This window comes from Anomalospiza imberbis, chromosome 8, assembly GCF_031753505.1.
Source record: "Anomalospiza imberbis isolate Cuckoo-Finch-1a 21T00152 chromosome 8, ASM3175350v1, whole genome shotgun sequence".
In the NCBI taxonomy this organism is placed as follows: domain Eukaryota; kingdom Metazoa; phylum Chordata; class Aves; order Passeriformes; family Viduidae; genus Anomalospiza; species Anomalospiza imberbis.
In genome coordinates this window covers 15,650,306-15,670,833 of record NC_089688.1, presented here as the reverse complement: position 1 = coordinate 15,670,833, position 20,528 = coordinate 15,650,306, and the positions used below count along the sequence as shown (strand labels likewise).

Below are 20,528 nucleotides of genomic sequence, written 5' to 3'. Positions count from 1 at the left end.
AGCATCCTTGCCCTGCTTTGTTACAAAACAGCCACCCAGGTTGTGGTTAGGACAGTAGGACAGCACCCTCCCTGCTATAAAAGATGAGCCCCACCTTGCCCCAAAGCTCCCAACACACAGACCCCCTTGACCTGAGCCTGAATTCTGCAGCTCAGTCCTGCCCAGCTGAAACGCAAGGGAAGCGGCACCACCGCTGAACAAAATACCGTCATCAGCAGCCCCTACAATCTGCCAGGGTGCTCCTGATCCTCCCAACTGCACAAGGGCTCGGGAAGCACTTCCAGCTGAGTCTGCATGGCATGAGGGGTTCAGACTCACCAGAGACTGAGAAAAATTCCTTGGAAAGATATATACAGGTCTTTTAAGAGCTCTAGATAGTAACTTAATCTGTCAGTAGGAGCAAGTCTTCAGGACACAAGTTAAGGGCCTGCAAGAGGTCCTTGTAAAAACAAGGTAAGTACCAATCCAGTGAAAGCACATAACCTGCTAAGCATAGAGAGAGAATAGCAGGTAATACAAAACAAAGTGCTAAAAATTTTTCTCAAATGGCTGAGGAAAGCAAATGCAACATTTGTCTTCCTTGCTGAAGATTGAAGAACTGTCCTAGTGTCCCTTTTGGCTGTTGAAAATTAGGGCTGTACTGGAGATTGGTGATGCCCCATTTAAAACAGAACGAAATTTCACCTGGTTGGATCACAGTTTACCTGCACTCAGGATCTACAGCATCTTAAGGGAAACTTCAGTGAGAGGCATGGCACCTGCTGCTGTTGTCTTCTGACTGCAGAATTCCACGGGAGGTGGACAGACTCTTGCACCAGCACAAGCAGGGAGCGATCAGCTGTTTAGCAGGCACCTGAGTAGAACATTTTTTCCAGCTCCTACTGATCTGTTGACCTATTTTGACTCCCATGCATAAAAGAAAGTATAACCTTGCTCCTCTTCCTAGAATAGCTGCTGACCCTAGTCCAAACAATTTTGTGGAATTCAGGATCTGATAACTGCAGCACTATAAGGGAAAAACTTGGGGCTCAGCTATGTTTACTCTAAGGAAAGTCCTAAGAAATGAATGGCAGAATGTGATTGACAAAGCATGCATCCTCACCTACACTTAAGCATCTCCAGCCCTTTGTACCCTCTGCTCCCACATACTCTCAGGCAAAATGGAAGCAAAACATGCATGCTGGGATTTGTGGCATATGTGCCAAACTGGAGTGTGGGACACAAGGATAATATTCAATGATCACGGGATTGCTTGTGGCAGGAGAACCCAGGCTTGTGTTCCTCTACTACAAAAGAACAAAGGCACTTCCTAAGTTTAGTTTAGGCCAGAGCCATGCTTACTGATCCAACCAGCACCTCAGTCAATGAAAGGCACTGTTGACTGTGAAGGCAACAGCATACACCCCAATCAATATTAAAAGCTTCTGTAAAGGCACCAGCTGTTTACCACTGCTCTTAACCTTAGTGCTGTAGAGCTTAAACGAACCTTAAGGTAGTGTCAGGACAAAAATCGCCTCCTATATGACACAAAGAAATCGAGTTTTGCAAAATTCTCTCATTTTTCTTTAGATCCAAAATACACAGATACTAGCATAATCTCTGTGCCAGCACCTGAGTTTACTGCCTCTTCCACTCTTCCAGAGTGAAAAAGGAGATACAGAAGTGCAGTAAAGAAGGGAACTTGTAGAAGCAGAAAAGAAAATTTAAACTCTGCTCTCTCTCCATCTCAGTATTTCCTTGCAATGCTTTTTCCTGCACCCTAAGTGCTAAAGACAAATGAATATCAAATCAGACTACCCACAGCTGATCTTCTGTTCTCCAGGAACATAACTACAGAGCCAAAAGAAGCAACACGTCTTCCAATAGACATGCCCGGGCATTCACGGAAACTAAGTCCCAGCAGTTCTGTCAAATGTATTTGATGTGTGTGTCATTAATAAGGAAAAATCCAGCCCAAAACACCAGGCTGAGGAGAAATTTAGATTCTAACTTGGCCAGCTGGCCAGTTACATTTGTAACTTTGAAAGCTAATAAGAGAGTAATCATATTTCATAGTTTGCAGCTGAAAGTAATTTCCTTTAGGAGTTAATGATGGTTTAAATTCCCCCCTCATTTTGATTTTTCTCCCATAAACTGTGGCTGTCACAGAGTTTTGAAGGCCTTACTTTAAATCTGTCTTCAAAGAGCAACACTTTGGTACATGTGTATTGAGAGGAAAAGTGCTTAAACCTCTCCAAGAGGAAGAAGAGAAAAGCTGATCTTCCCTCATCCCCCTGCTGCCAACAACACAAACATTTCTTGTCACAGCAAAGAAACAGCAACTGTATGACTAAATAATGATAATGACTGCTGCTCAGTGCACTGCTGGGCTTTGATTAGATTCTTCTTGGCCTCTAACCAGATTTAAGAAAAAAAAAAGAAAAACAAAACCCCAAAGAAAACACATTGGCCATTCAGAAGAGACAGGACTGATCCTAATAGAATCAGTACAGCACTCAGTTAAGATGCTCTGGGGTCATTGTCTCTGTCCAGAAAGACCAGATCCTTCACTTCAGTGACTTGGAATGAAGTAAACAAAGACATTGCCCATCAGGCCATGAGCTGCTCCCACAGCCCTTTGCATCAAAAGTTCCATAGCCCAAAAAACACAGCTAAACAGGCCTTGGGGAACATCCACCTCTGGAAGCCCGGGGGTGTTGAAATTTTCACATCCTAAACTAACTGCCCTGTGCCAAACAGGCAGGAGCTATGAATGTATGAGCAGATTGGGAAGACATTAAGGAAAACGTTTGAAACACACTGTCCCTTCCAGAATCTCTGCCTCATCAATGCTCCATCTGTTCCCAAAAATTCAATGGAAAAAATGAAAACTCCATTTTCCTGATTGCTTTAAATTCACTCTCACTGTTACTGCTCTGGTTTCTGGCACAGTGCTGCATCATTTAAACCTCTATTACAGTCTCTGATGGGCAGAGCCAGTGTGGAGGTGGTGTGATCAACCAGCTGAAACCAAAATTACATTCTGGGCAACACCTTCCTCTAGAAGACATTCTGCTCTGACCCAAGGGAAAGTTGTGAAAGAAGACTTGTTACACCTTACAGCAGCTTGTCTGAATAACCATCAGCATTCACCCAAAGCAACAAATTCCAGAACTGAATAAGGCAGCAGCTATTGACCAGCAGGCTCTGAGAAATCTGGCCATCAGTAAGAATATCTTTAACTCTTTAGCAACTCTCCAACACATCTGTGTATGCACTAAGGGCATTTTTTCTCAGTTATTGAGCCTTGGGCCTACTGTAGCATTTTCCACGCTTTGACTCCCTCACCTATGACAACAAAAGATTCAGTCAATATATATCCACTGTGCTTTCACAGATTAATTTTGTTTCCTGGTGCACTGGCTAGATATTTTACTTCCCCTTCTGTGCCTTTGGTCCATCTTGACAGGTCTGGAACTGTTTTGCATTGCAGATCAATGCATACTGCATTGACGTATTCATTTTTCTCTCATATAAAAGAGGTGACGTAAAAAGGGCCATTTAGGGCTCCACCTAAGCTGGAATAGGGGTTAAAGAGTAGGTTGTTCTCCTTCAAACTCCCATATGGGCTATTCAGGCCCTGGTACTCAATGCTATGAACTCCCTGAAGAACAGATGTGCTATGCCTTGATGCCACATGACAGCCAGTAGGACTAAGCAGGCATCACAAATAAGGGAAGGAAGAAAGGCAGATGTCATCACTTAGCTGATGACACAGGTCAGCCATAGCACAAGCATGAGGCACAGCGACTCCCAGGCATGTCTATGAGAATCAAGGCTTCTCGGAGATGTTCTTTTTCCAGATCAATGCCTGACTGCGAATTTCTGCCTGGAAGAGAACCAAATATCACGTTCTCTTCCCTTTAAAGCAGTCAAACTGAGGGGAGGGAGCTTCCATCCCTTTTGCAGGCTAAGTACAGGCTCACATTCAGGCCAAGTGTAAAACAGCCCATTGTGCCAGTTCAACAGTGGGGTCAATGTGATTTTGCTCATTAGGCAGTAGTAGGAGAATGACATAAAATTTGGCTTCATACATCCCAAAAGTTTCTCCAGCTTCCTCCCTAACAGCCTGAACTTTAATTCCTTAGAAAGAAGTAATTCATAAAAGACAGCACCATCAGCTAACAACAGCCTCTGCATGTTCAGCAAGCAAAGCATGCAAGAGACTGATACAGCCTCACTGGAAGGGTTGTGTATTCCAAAGGAAATAAACTTAAGCAGCCCTTGAGAACCATGTCAGTATGGATGTGACTCTGGCATGGAGACAACACCAGGTAAAGAAAGAAGAAGCCAAAAATAATTGTATGTGTAATTTCTTTAAAGCCAGAAATTCAGCCTTTGGTGACTGCTGTTTTGACCTTTGCCCTCCTGATCACAAACAGGCTCCCTAGAATAGTTGTTCTAAAGGGAAATTCCAAAATCCCACCACCTCCATCTGTTTCTGACCTGGATTAAGGCACAGAATATTTACTAGCACTAGCATCAAAATAAAGAGAAAAGGATCTCACAAATGCAGATAATAAACAAGGAAGACGTAACAAATGCAGATAGTAAACATTATGGCACAAACACAGATAGGAACACATCTGATGGTGGCAAAGGTGAATTTAATTCTTTCTGGGACTACATTTTATCTAATGCATCCATGAATCTGGATGCATTCACAAACACAGATAGGAACACATCTGATGGTGGCAAAGGTGAATTTAATTCTTTCTGGGGCTACATTTTATCTAATGCATCCATGAATCTGGATGCATTCACAAACACAGATAGGAACACATCTGATGGTGGCAAAGGTGAATTTAATTCTTTCTGGGACTACATTTTATCTAATGCATCCATGAATCACCACAAAAGTAGCATTTGGAGATCGTCTTTCAAGAACTGGAGCTTTTGACTGGCTCACATACCAAAAAAAAGCCTCTGTAATACAGTGGTTCTCTCACCACCATATAGCTTTCTGCTGCACAACCCAGGTAGTCTGCTGCTACGATGAAAACTCCTTCACTACAAGTGATAGAGACAGTTGTGATTTTGGTGCCTGAAGTCAGGATGAAGTCTCCCAGTAATGTGCTCCTTCCCCTCCTTTTCAGGCTACTCACATCAGTCAGCTGGATGAACTTTCAGGCCCAGCTTAGGACAGGATCTTCTGACAATGACTTGTACTCTGTCTTCTCTTTACTCGCAACTGCTACATAACAGCTCATACCTACAAAAGTCAAAGAGAAAGAAAATGCTTATTAGTGCCATTAGTCCTGCTGTCCAACACATCCACAGAGAAGGCTGTACCAAAGCAGTAAGTCATTCATAGAAATAATGCTACTTTTAGATGAAACAATTACCTCTGCTCACCATGCAGGAAGCATAGCATAGTTAGTATAATCATCAGTCTGCCCAGATCCACATCCTAGCATCCTCTGTACGAGAACCAGTATTTATGGTTGTCTCCAGGGAAGGCTGAAATCACAACCGTTTTCCTGCCTTTCTGTTAGAGATTCCCCTTCAAGCAGCAAGGAAAGCTGAATAGCACAAATATTCACACCTCCTTACAACCTACAGTCTGTTTACCAATGTAAATCGCTGTTGATTTCAGCTTCATTCAGTATACTAGTTTGCAAAATGCAAAAAGAAGAAGTAAATACACATCTATGCTGCTGTCCCTGATGTGTGAATAGGCTTGTCTGATACAGAGCCTGGGCTGGGAACTAGGGATAACAACAACCATGAAATGTAACTCACCACTGCCAGGAATAAAGAAGGCAGGCTAGGTAGTAAATGTGTATTTAGAAACACACACATTAGATTGTATTCAGACAAATTCCTTAGTTAGGACACACACCTAGACAGACACAGAGGCAGAATTCAAACAGAAAAAATTAATGTTTTTTTGCATGCATTGATGCTTACTAAATGAAATTATTTAACTCCAGTCCAATGTTAAGTCTAAATGGTAAGATCTGACATAGATTTGATAGATGGCTGTGCACCTTTACTGTTTCAGTCAATAACATTAGCAGCAGTCTGCTGTAGTGAGATGCCTCTGCAGTTTGACTTACAAGGTAAGTATTGACACCCCTCATCTTTAAGCATGCCATTTATCACTGGCTAGTCAGCCAGTCACCCTGAGCTCCTGCTGTACTGAGTGGACAGAGGAGTTCTTCCAGAGGGCAGTGCAACTTTTTCCTATACTACCTTCCTCATAGTTCTCTGTATTCAAGAACTTTAAGAAGAGGTAGAGGAGACCAACTAGCAAAATTCGATGCCTGTGCCGGATGACTGAACAAATCCTCATATGTGTTTTATTCAGCTCTGAGGGGAGTGAAGTCACATTTCTTTCAACAAGCAATGCAGGACCAGGACCTCCAAGGGCCTTGTACAACCAGCCTGTAAGCCAGTAAGCCTCACCAGATAGATATTCTCATGGCAGTGCACACAGGGCAAAACACAACACAGAGAAAGCAGAAGGTGATGCTCAGAGATAAAAGCACACATAAGGAGTATCAAGGACCTTGCATGGGAGCCATCTCAGACCATGCTTACAGAGCTCCAATAATATGATTTCTTTACAGGCCTCAAGACTTCTTTCAAGACCCAGGAAGATCTGAAGCAATGACTCTAGAAGAACCGGGATAGTTTTTCAACAAAACTAGAAGAGTCCTAGGAAAACACAAGCTGAAACAAATTAGAGTTTTCTGTTGAGGATGATCTAATAGTTTCTCCATCTCCAACAAGTAGAAAGGGATCAGCGAAAGGATGCACATTTGAAAGGCTTATAGGTAGTACTGGAAAGAAAATTTCCTATAAAGATGTCCAGAGTATACACCAAGGGAGAGTTAATATTCCAGTGGCAAGGTCAAGCCTGGTTTTCCTGCAACACAAGAAGCTGCCCTGCTGGCATTGACTGCAGTTCGTTTGCTTTCCCAACCTGCCTTGTCCTTGTGAGTTGGCAAAAGGTTGAAGCTGGCCAGAGTCCCAACTACCAAAAGCTGCCCAAAGCAGAGGACTGCTATCACAAGGACTAAGAGCAAGATTGAAGGTGGGAGGAGAGAGTAAATGGCACAAAACTCAAACAACAGAAACTTCTCTGGTGCTGAGAATTGTTACAAGTAAGGCTCTAACCTGGCACATAGCCAGGGAGCTCAGCAAGACAAGAGAATACAGAGGAAGGTTATGACTAGTCTGTGCCCCAGTCTAGAAATAACACTGAACATTCACTTTCTCCTTGGAAATATGCCCCCTTTAGCTCCTGGAGGACCATAGGAAGCTGAAAAATCTATGCAGGACTCACAGAAAGATTCAGTTTATACCCACTGCTGTGGGAGTACTTCACTTTCTGTCAATGGCAGCAAAATTAGGGAGCTGAGAGTGTCAGAGAGAAAGGACACCATACCAAGAAGTTTTCAACATGCTTTAATTTTACTTCTGTTAGTAGTCAGCTGTGTGCTGGCTTTATCTATTTCTAAGAGTTTCATTTCCACCACAGAAGCAAAGTTTGATGAAAGAGTTTCTAATAATACAAAAGGTACTTGGATACTGCCTGCATAAGAAGCCAGCAACTGGCACCAATGGTAACTGAGCTGCTCAGTGAGCTACAAAAAACAAGTTTCAAACAGAAACTTTGAATGAATGCAGCAGGTGAGAAAATCAAGCAAATGGAGAGAAAACAAAAAAAAAATACAAAACCAAACTAAAACAAAATCTCACCACACTGCTAATAAAGAGGTTTCCCTGCAGAGTTTTGAGTTTTCCTCCTTCTTTTTTTTTCCCCCTTAAACTTTATAACTAAGGGTTTCCCTAACTCGAGACACATTTTGAGTTTAAAGACAAATCACTGTGGCTTAGTGCAAACTGCAGATTGTGTAGTTCTGATGCATTGAGCAACAGCCTCAGTCTGTCCTGGTACCTAAACCTGGTATAAGAGGCTTTTCAGAATGACATGGGAAGGGAATAGCAGGAACACCATGGGGATGAGACTAAAGTACAAAAGTAGTAAGGTCTACAGTTTTGCAGATATTTCTGGAGGCTGTTTTATTCCATGCTAAGGACTGATACACTGGCTGACAATACTATGGTAGTGCAGAATCAAGCTCTCTTGCTTCTTCTCCCTTTTTCAGATCAACAGCCAGGCACATCTTAAAAGAGTTGGACACAGGCCACATTCAAACCACATCCCTATGGAGGAAGGAATGCTGCCAAAAGCAAAAAGGATAGGTGAGAAACAAGAAAATTTCTTGATGAAAACAGTGGCCAGACATGATCCAGAAAGACAAATCTATGAATACAGTTATGAGCGCTGATAAGGACACCTAGTCCCAACTAACCCACTGTAGACACGAACATCAGCTCAGCATGCTGCTATTCTTGCAGTAATTTTCCACACTTCACAGCCTGAGCTCACACAAAACCAAGCAGACAATACAGCTTCCAGTACCCCTTAGGAAGCAATGGAAAACACTCTCCAAGTGATCTCACACCTGAACACAACGGGAGGGCAGCGCACACACACACAACCTCCAGTTCAAGAACTGGAGGTGCCAAGCAAAAGAAACATAGGACTCTCACATTGTTTTCAAGGTAAAAAGAGAAAGGACCTGACCCTGCTTGACTTCATCATGTTGTTTGCACAGCACCCGGTGCTTTGGGCACTGAGCTGCAAAATCAAAGCAAGTACAATGGCAATGAAAATATAATCAAACACATCAGTGTGGGACCAGCTTTGCAATGGAAAAGTAAGGAGCTGGAAACTAAGATCAACAAACAATACCCAGATCTAAAGGCCATTTAGAAAACAACAAAATCAAGTAGCTCTGTAAGACTAGTAGGATAAAAACATTATATTTGCCATTGTCCACATAAGAACAGGCAGTCCCTTTTCAAGGAATGTAAATGGGGACAAGACACATGAAGGGGGAAAAAGATGCATGTATGAGGAGTGATTTGATCTGACTGCACCAGAATCAGTGCCAGGAACAAACTGTGACTCCAGCTTTCATAGCACAATGCTCTTTCCATGGTCTATACTGCCTCCAAGGCTGAAAACTGACACCCACCTTTTGAAAGCATTTTCACTGAAAACTGCTTGTCACCATCCCACCTGCTGGAGCTTACAACTCCCTACAGTGCTCATAGCAGAGGTATCCAAATGAGCACTTCATAATTCACAGAAGGCTAAATCCACCAAGCTAAACTGAGCAACCGTTGACAATAAATTAAGCTGATCTATTTTCTCGATGCTGATCACACAGTGCTCACATGGACCCTTCAGCTGGCAAAGCTACAAGTGAGGCCAACCATCAGTAAAGCAACAAGAAGCAGTGTGGAAGGGAAGACAAGGGTCCCTGTCTTTAACCTGAGCAACTGTCTGCTAAGTTGATGCTTGTCCTTGGTCTCAGATGTAATTAGGACTTCCAGAGTGGAAGGGCATAAGACATGTCATTCAGCTCAGGAGAGGTATCAACAGATCTTTTAAAATTTCTTACCTGAGCCACTTCATCACAAGAGTTCTAGCTTAAGTATCAAACACAGCAAAAATGGCATCCTCAGCTTGTAGAGCAAAGATCAAATTCTGATAATATTTTGTTAATTAAAATTATTAATAATAATGATAGTAGTAGTAGTAATAATAATAATCATTATCAAACTTACTGATAAGCCATCTCTAATGTCCTTGGGGTTTGGATAGTTTATTAGATTTTACAAATCAAACTGCCTATATGTTCTGAATATGGAATGCTTAGGGACAGATGGGCAGAGTTCAACCTGTCCCTATGGACTAGAATGACTCAAAGAACACTGCTTTGGGCTAACACAAATACTAAAGACAACAGTGATGCTGTTACTAATCTACATGCAAGGCCAAATCCTGCTAAAGCATGCCATTTTCAGTGAAGCCAACAAAAGAGGCACAAGTACATTTCAGGGTAGATCCTGATTTCTCAAGATTGGCTTAGATTTTCTCCAATATACAAATGAACTCTTCTGCCTGGCAGACCTTTCATTTTAGTGGGCTTATGTAAACCGGTGGCTTTCTTCACCCACTGCTCAACAAGCACGACCTACATAGTATGTGACCTCCAAATGCAAATTCCTTACATGGACTACTTGGGTTCAACTCTTTCGAGAAAAACTGCCAGCACATAACAGATGAGCTCAAGCTGCCTCCTCAGAAGAGACTGCTGCCAAAATTCCTCTTTCAGCTTTGTTCAGTCCATACCCAAAAGACTGCTTTTACCTGTCCAAATGAATCCAAATGAATCCATGAAATCCATTTCACCTCATCTCCAACACAGTGCAGGCAGCATACACCTCCACGGTACAGGCAGCAGGGCCAGCCTGGTGCCAAGCACCCACCCCTCTTTGCTCAGGTGTGGCTCTTTCTGCTTGGGCATACCAGCAGGCAGCATTCCAGCAGCACTTTGCAGAAGTAAAACTGCCCAGAAGCAGCTAATACATACAAACCATTAATGCAGGCTGCCCCCCAAAAATATCCATTAAGGCATGCAGGAAGCTGGAGAGAATGTTTAAGTGGCAGCTCTCAGTACAACAGAATTTAAGAGCACATCTGCACAAAAAAGGGAGAAGTGGATATCTGCAGAGCAGGCATCCTTGTTTCTTCCACATCTGCATCTCAAAACTGAGGTCAGGAATAAACAGAAAACAAACATACAAAGGAACAAGGTCATGGTACATCTCAACAATCACAGAGAACGACGCTTGTAGATCAACACTGATCCGCTCTCAGATCCTTAAGATGTAATTTCAGCAACACACACTTGACTACCCCTACAATTCACTTGATACCTCTTGAAAGGGAAAAAAAAGGTGCCACCAACATGTAGATGGTGATCAGAAAGAAATGCACTGCAGTGATGCCAGAGCTCGGGGCACATTCTCACTTTGTCGCCATTTTCCATTAGCTAATACTGTCAGCTCCAGAGAAGTGAGATATGACTTCGCCCAGAGTAATACCATCCACATACAGAGGTTACTCTCAACTGACCCCAACCTAAGGGAGATTAGAGTCAACCCCTCCCACCTCTTTCACCACCTCTATATTTAACTGCAGATTAACTCATTTCCTCTATCCACATGTAAGATTAAAGTGCACCAAGTGCTGTCAGCTCAAGCAGAGCCTCAATGCATCCTCATGTAAATCACCACTCAGTGCATGTTTTAAAGTATGTCAAGGAGGAGAATGAGTCACACCTTCATACTCACAAAACCATACACTTGCTTCTCAAGAAGTAAAACTGGCTGGCAGCCCACGTCCCCAGAATAGTAAGAGATATCTCCAATTCTAATCTTTCCCCATCCGTTACATAAATCTCAGCGACGTAAGAAGAGCCACTATTTACCAATGTGTTTGAATGAAATGTGGGTCAGTGACCAAAGCAAAGGGTCAAACACAGTGACCTGGCCTTCGGGCACTGCATTGATTACACTTCTCTAGGAGGAAACAATTGCCCTTCATTCCAGAAAGAGTGGAAAATAATGCAACAAAATCTCACCGAGATCTCATGCTCACTAGGTTTGGTTCAAAGAGGCTGAGAACTACAAAACTAACTAGAAAAATGAAACACCAGCAGGGAAGGGAGAGAGAAACAGAAAGCAGTGAAAGACTTCTCAGCCTGCAATGCCACTCATGAAGGGCTTTGTACAAGGATGAAAATGCTTCCCTCAGGCTGTAGCTCTCCACCCACTGTGAGGCAGACTCCCAGGAAGGAGAGAGGTGCTCTACACTGAGAGGGGGCCAGCAGCCATAGCCCCGGGGCTGCAGGGATCCCACACTTGTCTGGTCACAGCACTGCTGTGCTCCGACCCTTGAGGGCCACAGCCAGCACCTGACACTCCCATGGAAAGCAAGTGCCATCTGCATTTGTATCCTCCCTCTGCGTCTCAAGACACTACACCAGAAGACAGCATTTTATTTCTATCTGACGTCTCTGGAAATCACTTGGAGACCTGCTTTGTAAGATCTTTATTGCAGCTTGAAGCAAACATTAGGAAATTGTAAATAAAGCTGGGACTTTAAATCCAGCCACATGTGTTAACACCATAGTGAATATAATTTTTCAGTTAGCAACTACGGTAATGTATTTTACCTCAATGGACACAGAAAGGGTGAAGCGTGCAAAACTGAGAACAGGAGTAAGTTTCTTGCCTCAGATTTTATATCAGTAATCCTTTAAAGTAAAAACACTTACTTTCCTCATCTCCCTAATCTCTCTTGGTCTAACACTTCAAGCAATGAGGTTCCCCTTAAATTCCAGTGGCTAATAAAAGAGGCCTCCCTATTTTTGCCAAAAATAATAGAAAATCATTGTGGACAGCAAGCAGGGAAACATGCAGAAGAGCTACTGGCATTTGATTCAGCTGAACAGCTGGAATAAGTTGTCAATTCCTCTTACTGTATCCTCCAAGTGCACTGCCTGACAAAGGGGGCTACTAAAAAAGAAAAAAAAAGGAAAGAAAATGCTTACAACAAGCTTATGATGCATCTCAAAAGCAATCACTGCGTCTCCATTATTCAAGAAACTCTGAAACTACAAACAGATGGAAATGAGAAAAGAAACAGTAGAATGACAAAGAGGATTCAGCCATAGATTGCAGGAGCAATGGGGCATGGCAGGCAGATGTACCATTGCCAGAGCAGAATCTGTCTGATCTAACACAGGGAATGTGTTACCTGCGAATGAAATCAAAATATGCTGTGCAAAGACAGACACAATTATTAATATTTGGTGCTGCCATGTATATACCAAAACAAGAGATGAACATACACCAAAATATAGAGAACAAAGAGTAAAGTGGCTGAAACCTCCCATGAAAAGAAAGATCTTCCTTGCAGGGATCAAAAACTACCGAGGTGGTGGTGGATTCTCTTTCAGCTCAGACATCCCCAGAGGGCTATAAACAGATTGCCATGATTTTCCATTTATTTAAGAATGTATTCCAGGGTGAACGTGTGTCAGTTTTGTTTTCAGGCAGTATGAGGTCACTATATAAAACTTATGGCAAACTTAGGACACATCTAAAAATCAATAGCAGGGTTCTAGTGAGCTGAGAAGCTGAAACACTGAACAGATGGAAAGGAGAAAAGGAACAATGCACTGCATGGGGTCACTATCAGTTCACAGAAAAGCTACAAGACACACAGTCCATGAGGTGCCTAAGAGATGTGAAAGGCCTCTCTGCTTTCTCTGTACATTGGCTCCATGTTGCAATGAAACTGCAAGCATGTCTCATGGAAGTAAGTCACATTTCTTGCTTCTATCCCTGTCTGCCAATGTGCTTACACACCACCACCCCGTGTTTGCACACATGCTTATTTTATTCTTCTGCTGAGCCTTTAAGAATGGAGTTCTTTTTGTTGCTCTTGTAATTCAGAAATTACAAGAAAAGACCCTGAGAAAAATAAAAGACCCTGAAAAAATGGCCTATTCTTTGCAAAACAAAGGGTAAAAGACTCTTGATCAAGTCTAAAGGAAAAGAATACTTCCTGTTCTAAAGAGCAAATTAATATTTCCTATTTCTTTAAGCCTCATGTTGTTTTGATGTCTTTATACACAACAGAAGAAATTAAAATTGATTGTAACCACTATGAGAGAAAGTCTCATCAGATACAATTCTGCATTTTGGGCCTGAACAGTGCAAGTGACCAATTAGCTGGCAAAGTTACATCAGGTACAATCGTGGCAATGCTAATAGTCAGGCATCCTTAAAATGGGTGAAAACAACTAACAAAGGAACATCTTCTGCTCAGACAGCCTTTCTGAAAGTCTAACCCTCAGTAAGTCATCAGCTCTCAGAGGGTCAGTGTTTGGCTCAGAGCGCGGCAAGTCACAGCTACTTCACTGCAGGGTACTGCTATAGGATGCTGAAGGGAGAACACAGGAGACAATTTCAAGGCTGCTATTTCTGCTGGATAATGCACCATCCTGCCTAGGGTGGAAGGATCTTACAAACATGATTTAAGACAATTCCTCCTTGTCTTAAGCACAGGAAGAGAATAATGGAAGGAGCAGCCTGAACCAGGTATGTGGAAGCTGTGGAAGTCCAGCGACCACATCATTGCCTGGGCTGGGATTCATAATGAACCAGGCAAAAGCCACAGTAACAATCAGGCAGACTCTTGAAGCAGCAGCCCAGAAAACCTGACTCGTTAACCAATGTATAATTAAATAATACCAAGGAACCTTGTAAGATCAGACAACTGAATTAAATCAGTGCTTAAGAGAAAAGGTGACAAATTTACATTGAGGTTACAAAGAAGGATTAAAGGAATATTTAGCTGAAAAAGATGGAAGTAGAGAAGAAAAGCTGATTAATTTCAGGCTGCAAGTCAAATAATGAATGAATAATTGTGAAGCAAAACTGGGAGGCACTGATTTATCCTGCTCCTTGCTAGAAGGCGGCACTAGGTGTAATAGATATTATTTTATAAAAATAATTTTTTAAAGTTGGCATGAAAATCAGCCTGAAGAATTTATTACCACAGGGCAAGAAGGGAACACTGTAGGGAAATATCTTTACTGGCTTTCAAAAATGATTAGACAATTATATTAACATCAATAATAGCTACAACTGGCAGAGCTACATGAAGAGTTACAAGAATAATCAGCCCAAAGGCACCTCTCTCTTCCATTTGCAGCCCTATACTTGTGCCTTCAGGCAAGGTCCGCTCTTTCTGAGTCATTGCTGGAATTAAACAGGCTGTAAAATTCGTACTTAGCCCTTACATGGTTTTATGTGTGATGGATGCTTAAACCATGGGTTCGGATTCTCAGTAGTTTTGGGATGCGCCAATGCTAGTTGGCAAGGCTGAAGCTTTGTCTGGTAGGACTGGTAATTCTACTTCTTTAGTGAGTTGGAAAGCTAATGAGCACAGCAGCATCACCCCACTAAAGTCTGCCCTAGCTCAAGCATCACCCCACTAAAGTCTGCCCTAGCTGTGTCTCAGTCTGCTCTTGTGAATGAAGATGAGCACCAAAAAAAACCGTCTTTGGTCTTCATTCTCAGACCTCCCCAAAGTCCATGAGATTTGATAGATTGATTTCTTATATAATGGCCTTAAAAGCCACTCTGTCTTCAAGAAAGCCCCCAGGCTAAAAAACAGACCAAATTTTAAAAATCTGAAGTAATTCCAAAATGTCACTGCAAAAATACTGAATTCTTCACACATAGTTCTAGGTGAGTAACAACATGCAGTCTTTAACTAAAAATCTCCTGGGGAATTCTTGAAGCTTGAACCTATTCAGAATTGCCCTCAACAGAGTTTCTCTAAACCATATACAATCCCCCAGTCAGCTAAGGATGGACACAGCACAAAGTGCCACCTCCTGGTCTGATAACACTGTTGGGCACTGCACATCTAGTGTGGTGTTGTCTGCTCCTACAATGTGTGATGTTTTCATACAGCCACACCTGATGAAAACGAGAGATTACAGCTTCCCTGTAAGATAAATAAAAAAACAACCCCCAAAATAAAAAACCCATGGCAAAGAAAAAAAGCTTGTAGAACCAGGAAAGATCAGAAGAAGAAGGCAAAGAAAAGTAATTCTAATATATATTCTTGAATAACAAGCAGAGATAGCTTAATTTGGGATGGGGGGAGCCCACATTCTGATTCAAGAACATCTGAAGTGGCAATACCACGGACATAGAACATAGGACTTCACACGGTCCCCCAGGCATTCACTCTAGGAAATACAGATCCTACTTTAGACACAGGCCTACAACACAAAGGACAAAGGAAGGGAAAGTCAAAAAGAAGCTGAAATGCTAAAAAGCTAAATACTTGGTGACATTTCTAAGGAGTCACTGCCTTCCTCTGACCATCACATGAGTGCTCTGGGTGCTGTGACAAGGTGATGTACTCAGCTGAGGATCCCTCAGCAGAGCTCAGTCACTTCTGCCTGTGCACGCTGAGAGCCAGAGCAGCAAACACGTCAGACTTCTGCTACATAATGCCAGGTGTTTGGCATAGCTGGAAAAAGCCCAACCTAAACAAAATCAGAGGTTTTCTTCAGCCTCTTAGCCCTCAGCCTCTGGTGTCCAGTGTAATTTCAACAGCTCAAGAGGAGGAAGAGCTGAATACTCACAGGGGACACTTGCTTTCCTGTCTATCTTTCATGAACATGCTTGACATCTGTCAGAAATCAGAAACTGTCTTCCCTTGATGGGAGGATGTGCCTTGGTCAGTCAGAGAAACATGAGAATGGGATGTTGAGCTCAGCAAAAAGAGGCATAAGTGTCAAAGTAGTAGTTCTTCTTGGTCCAGCTCCTTTCATAGTTTACTCTGCGGCACGCATGAAACAGAATTTGATCCTGCCTTGCAGGAGGCTGTCCTTCCCTGGGAAGTCAGGGGATACTAACCCATAGCAGGTCAAATGTGGACTGAATGCAGAAGGTGCAGCCATGCCAACTCTTGTGCCTTGACTGTGATTCCCACAATAGCTGGGTTTTTCTGCAAAATCTGCATCTCATGCAGTAACCAGGAATCTTAGGTTTCAACTAAACAAAAAACCAAGGTTCTGGGAATGCCTGCTCTGCACAATGCAGGGTTATACAAAGACTTGTGAGCAAGCACTGAGCCAGCTGTTAACTGGCTAAGGCACCATCATGCTCCTGGGCACAAGGAAGGCTGCTGCCAGTCCCAGTTGAGATCAGCTAAGTGCTTCATGGGGTATTTCCAGTGTAAATCTACACCTGGCCTAGGCATTTTTTGCCTCTTACAGGCTGACTTCCCCTTAAAGATTATTTTTATTGCCTCTGAAGGCCCAGGCTAGGCATCATCCTTCACAGCCAATAACTACCTTCATTTTCTGCAAAAGTGAGCACTGTGCTTCCACTGCAAGAAGAGATGCAATGTCTCCATCCTCTTGCAGAGTAGGTATAGCTATCTTCCATAAAGGGCTAATAATTTATTTTTCTTTTTAATTAGTGGACCATATAAATATTTAAAGACCTCAGGCTTCTTTGTGACTACAGCAAACAAGTTTGAAAAACATTATCAAAAAACTCAGAAGAAATTAAAAAAAAAAACAAAAAAAACCAAAACCCAAAATTGCACAGAAAGATCCTGGTACTATTTAAAAATCCATACTTAGCAACAGATTCCATACAACAACCTTGCTATTGCATTGAATGTCATTCAATTCATTAGGATTCTATCAAAATGCAGAGAAACATACACTTCATAGCCAAATATCTGAAATAATGTGAGATATAATGGTAACACAGTTAAGAATGGAGCAATCTGCTCAGGTTGTGCAGAACATCCCTTAGAATTTCTCTGTCCATATGAACATCAATGCTTCCTTGTCCTGCACTGGCATGTTGGCTGCTTTACATTTTACATGGTCAAAGGGTACAACAACAGCATGACCTACTTTTTAAGTATCTTTGTACCTACTCCAAGAGTTACTTGCCAAAATAGATGCTATCCTTGAATAGGAATTAGTGGCCTTTTCTTGTCTTTCCTGTGAGATAATGTTAAAGTTCATACCTGTGAACAAGACGAGCTTTGATTACTCTCCTCTTGTTTACAGCTTTGCATAAAATGCAAAGTCATCAAGTCGTTTTTCAAATTCTGTAATCATACTAAACTTTCTGAGTTAATCCTATAAACTAGATTCTCTGGGCTTTCAGAGGTTCCCTAATATGGTCATTAAATATCTAAGAGATGAGGACACCTCACAAAAACCCAAACGAACTATAAACTATTTAGGCTTCTCATTAAAAAAAAAGTTAGAGACAAAAGATATGGAACATTACAAACTGGCACCAAGACACAACAACTAAGGCATGTGCCTGATGAGAGCAGCAAAGACGTGCAGGATAGCACAGAGCTGTCAAATACGGTTGCAGAACTTTGAAATGAAAAAGGGATACTATCTGGAAGACTGACTAAGACAACATTATCCAATACTTTGGTGCTTTTAAAAATGGTCCTGAGGTGACATTACTCCATTTTTTCCCACATTTAAAAATCAGAAAAGTATTAAAACCTGAAGTACATCAGCAACTCTTTTGGCATTAGACATCCAGACCAGACTCATCTTTTTTCTTATTTAGCGCTGTATAAGATTCTAGCTACTCTTACTGATGTCTCTGCAAATATTTATACATTAAATACAAGTCAAAACTTCAGCCTCAGATAGTGTTGCCATTTATAAGACTGCATCTTGATTAGATGAATTTTATATTAACCCTCTGATGGATTTTACACAGAGCCTCTTCTCCTTCAGACTCAGGAACTTAAATTTAACCTGGACTTCATGGAACTTCACTGGATAGACCAAATCAATGCTGTGGAGAATCAAGTGTCCTTTCACCCATCTGTCACCTATCACACCTGCTCTATTTTAACACTGGCTGAGAATTTAGCAGACCCTGCCCATGTAAGCAGCTCACCTGCCCTAGTGAAGGGGCTGCTTAGCAGAGCTTGGCCATGTATTCCAAAGCAGAGAATGCTTTGGCTCAAGCAGACAATTTCCTCTGGATGGTAAGGGCTGAAAAAACCTTTGGAACCTGACTTCATAGTAAAAGTGATCCATGTTTCAGAAGACCAGTAACTCATCTGCTTTGTATTTGGCTATAATATATGAAATATTTTTTTCTATCCACCCATTTAGATAACACAGGGCTTGGCTTGATTAGAGCACAGCTCAGCTAGCTATAGTGATGCTGGGCCAAAACATTTTCAACAAGTTGTTCAAACATTATTAGTTTTGTCCTGAAAGGAGCAAGGTACTCACTTGTCTTAGGGGTTACACACTGAACAGATGTTCAAACACTAACAAAGACATGCAGCATCCAATTCCTAAGCCAGGATCTTGGGAACTTCCACTGTACTGTACTGCTGTTCTCAGCAAGCATAAGCCAGCACTTTCACCACATTTCCCTGTAAGTAGCGTAAACAGAACTGCTCCCAACATGGCAGGAGTGGAATGAATTAGGAAGATATCCCAACTCCAAAGATCAGTATCAAGAGGCACAAAGTATTACAGCCTCAGTTGTTTGTTTATTGACAGCTAAAATCTGTGAGGCCTGTACAGAGTGGAGGTGACTGTAATGAATTGTTATGCTGTCATTTGTAATGTGTGCTCATGGCAAGATACTTTTGAAACAAGTTCAAACTTTACAAGAAGAACTATTTCATTCTAAATTTCTCATAGCTCACACATGTTATAGAGTTCCAGCTGTATTACATGCCAAAAGAAGATTAATACATTTTCACAATAATTCAAAACTTTATCTTAATTTCCCACCTTTTATTGAACCAGAAACTTATTGTGTGTTTTGACATGGGGGTCAAAAAGAAGAGTCTTAGGAGGCTCTCTAACAGTTAGAAGTTGCTTAGATCATGCATGCCATGGAGGTAACTGCATGAACAGTCTCTGTCTATTGAGCCTTAGCTTCACCCCAAAGTCACCTCCACACTGGAGGTATTTCTTAACCAGGCCCACAGATTTCCACAGCCCCATGAGCCAGCAATTACCACACCTCTTTGTCTTGTTGATGGTGTAGTGACAATAAACCTTTTGTGTGCAGATGAAGACGGCCATGCTCTATGGCAAAGCATCCATCAATCTCCATCAATCTCAAGGCATTTTTATATAAGTGAAATCTTGAGCCCCGTTTCAAAAGCAGTAAAGCAGCATCTCTTTGTTTAACAGGGATAAGATCAAGCCCCTTGAAAAAGGAAGGAGCTGATGAAATGAAAGTTGATCTGCTGAGGAACTGGTATGAAATATGATCCATTACTAACTTTACCAAGGCTGTGTCAGTGCAGTTATAGCCGTGCTCTGGGATCCTGCTGTTTCTTTTTAGAGATTGCGGAAGGTGGAGTGATCTGTGTCCAGAAGCTGCAGTTTTTCCATAACTTACATTCACAGCATGCACACATTTCTGTCACACTGTACCAATTAAATGTTCTTCGCATGGACCTGACATTGTACAAATTAATCCTCTCTTGCTTTGCTATCAGGAAACCATCATGTAGCAAGAAGGAAAGAGGAATGCTGCATGTACTTGGTGAAGAGGAGGGTGACTTAACAGATTTTAATGCAGTTTACATTACATATCTCAGAGTAAGTTATCTCAGTTGTACAGAAGGAGATCTTCCATAGAAGACTGACTGATTCACTGAGTTCTCTGGTACTTTTCCTGGAAGGAGACAAAATTCTACAAATGCAAACAATGCAATTCTACAATGCAAACAATTTCTAAGCTAGTAACTTCTGTGAACCAAATTTGGATGTATTCTGGCCTGTTTTATTCTCCTCGTCATCGACATAATTCACAGGAATGCATTCAGGAAGCCTAACCCTAGACAAGCCAGGGACAAATTCTAATTTAGAGCTTTCAGAAGTCAAAAGTCCATACACAGATGATTCAACAGATACTGGTAACTAAAATAGTATCTGCAGTTAATTAGCAGTTGGAAGTTCCAACAGCATCCTGTGCTTCACAAAACACTGCAG

General features: G+C 41.9%; 1 protein-coding gene across 3 annotated transcripts in view; it reads right to left on the bottom strand.

Moving 5' to 3' along the window:
* Positions 1 to 20,528, bottom strand: part of SORBS1 (sorbin and SH3 domain containing 1) — a 160,655-nt gene that overhangs the window by 77,528 nt on the left and 62,599 nt on the right. For all 3 annotated transcript variants that reach the window (XM_068198422.1, XM_068198421.1, XM_068198433.1), the window contains one exon: positions 5,145 to 5,251. The gene's annotated coding sequence lies outside the window, so the exon portion shown is untranslated. The remainder of the gene's footprint in view (positions 1 to 5,144; positions 5,252 to 20,528) is intronic.